Here is a 2,616-nt window from a genome sequence, read left to right on the forward strand (position 1 = left end):
CCGGCGGGTAGGACCGGTGGGTCCTACCGGCGGGTCCATACCCGCCGGTCCAAAACCGGCGGGTAGGACTGGTGGGTAGACCACCCACCTGAGACACCCACCCGAGTGGCCAGAATGTGATTTTTGGGTCCGATCGAGCCCAAATCGGACGTGGGACCTTCTTTCGACGTTCTAAACACGATTTTGACGTCGGATTTCATTAATTTTGATTCTAAAATGGTGAAGTACTAACCCCGCTCAATTTTGTTAGGTTCACCAAAGCCTTCCCGATTCGCTCTGGATCCCACCCGTACCGAGCGGGACTCCTTGTACGCTACAAGTAAGTGGAGAGAGGACATTTGGCCTAATCTAGTCATGTCATCATGAATGTGCTATATAGATTAGTCATTCCACTCATTGATGTGCATATATGCTATGTTTACTTTCAATTGCAAATTAAATGAGATGTTATATGTTGAATGTGGACATCATGTTGCATAAAGCATTGATAGATTAGATGCCGTGGTCGGCTTGGAAACGAATGCATTGGTGGCCCGTGGTATGGGACACGGTGGCACTATGCAGTCGTACTGCATATAGGAGCATGCGGTATTAGGATTCTCACCATCCCGTGCTACGACCCTTCCCAACAGGGGTTGAGGTGTTGGGTTGCCATTTGGGGGGAAGCAGGGGTCGCGGTTGTCGGACATTGTGGCGGTTAGGCATTACGCCCGGCGAGTCATGTAGGACAGTCGGCAACCCCGGTGGTATTTCAAGAGGGCCAATCGTACTGCTTTTAAATTGCTGGAGTCAGCACTGTCATTTAATTTATTTACATTTCTGTTGAGAGCCGGTGGACGGCATTGTCTTTATTTTTCCGAGTACTCACGGTGGGCCTTCTCCAACAGCCCTATGGGCGTATCGCGGGAGGGAGTACGCGGCTCGTACCCGGAGTATACGCGCACTGTGGTTGTAGTAGCACTAAAACCAAAGAATTAGTAATGTTGATTAGGTGTATGTGAATTAAAATGAATTGCATGACATGTAGTGCATATGATGTGTTGTGATGTGTGGACTGTTGTGTGTGGTCCACCTCTCTACTTACTGAGCTAGTGAGCTCATTCCACGTGTACACCCCTTTTTTTTAGATGATTTTGCAGGTCATGCATCTGAGGAGCATGGGGTGGGTCCCACAGTCGAGTTTCCTGAGGAGGACTGGTGGACCCCTGAGGAGTTTGAGCACGGCGTAGACTGCGCGTGTGAGAGCTGTGTTGCGGGGCAGCGGTTCTGAGGCCGAGCTGAGCTCCAGCCTTGATACCGATGCCGGGCTGTGTACTCTGATGATTTTGATACTTTCCTGTATATACTTGATACATGGACTTTATTCTTTTTGTGTATATATCATGCCTTCGGGTCCAAATGTATATAATTATGATATCATCATTTGGGTATCAGGTATATGAGAATTATGTACAGGTAAAAACTTAGTCTTCCGCTGATATGATGAATTGATGTTAGTGTGTGTATGCTATGGTGGAATACAGTATCTGATGATCCTGGCAGGTTTGGGTTAACCGGTGTTAACTCGGTCACCGCTCCGGTTCAGGGTGAACGGGGTGTGACAATTAGTCTATGGGTGGAAAGCAGTACTCAAGTTCACTTGTGATCCCAAAGCATGTTGAAAACTTTTTCAAAATCTGGAAGTGAACCTTGGGTTCCTATTTGAGACAATGCTCACTGGCACTCTATGCAAGCGCACTATGTTATCCATATAAAGTTGTGCTAACTTGGCCATAGAGAATTTGGTCTTAATGGGAATGAAATGAGCTGTCTTAGTAAGCCGATCAACTATCACCCAAATTGCATCCATCCCCTTAGGTGTGCATGGTAGTCTGGTAACAAAGTCCATCATAATCCTATCCCACTTCCAATCTAGTACTGGGAGTGGCTGAAGAGTACCATAAGGTTGATGCCTCTCAGCTTTTACTTTTTGGCACGTAAGGCAAGTCGCCACATATAGGGCTATTGTGATTTTCATGTTTGGCCACCAGTAGTTTTGTTTGAGGTCCTTATACATCTTTGTACTTCCTGGGTGGAGTGAGTAATCAGAGCTATGTGCTTCCTGCACTATCTTGTCTTGTATCTCCAAATCATCGGGCACGCACAACCTACCTCGAAACAATAATGCCCCGTTGCTGGCTAAAACGAAATCAAGGTTATTTATTGTTTGCTCTTGAATCTTAACTCTAATCCGTTGCAACTCAGGATCCAAAGGTTGCTTCATTATCGCCTCTTACCTAATAGACGGATGCACCTATAGAGTTGCCAGGGATACAGTTAACCATTTAATGTTTTCTAGTTGATGTTCAAGCTCTAAGGTTGCTCCTTCATATAAGAGGGTTTCATCCATTAGCATCACCTCTTGTACGAGTTGTGGGTTGACTGCTAAGTATGAGAGTGGCACAGTCTGTGCCTTCCGACTCAATGCATCTGCCACTACATTAGCCTTGCCAGGATGATACTGAATGTCACAGTCATAATCCTTCATGAGCTCGAGCCACCTCCTCTGCCTCATATTCAAATCTCTTTAGGTGAAAAAGTACTTAAGGCTTTTGTGATCACTGTATATCTCGCACT

The sequence above is a fragment of the Macadamia integrifolia genome, chromosome 13 (genome assembly GCF_013358625.1).
Source record: "Macadamia integrifolia cultivar HAES 741 chromosome 13, SCU_Mint_v3, whole genome shotgun sequence".
Classification (NCBI taxonomy): domain Eukaryota; kingdom Viridiplantae; phylum Streptophyta; class Magnoliopsida; order Proteales; family Proteaceae; genus Macadamia; species Macadamia integrifolia.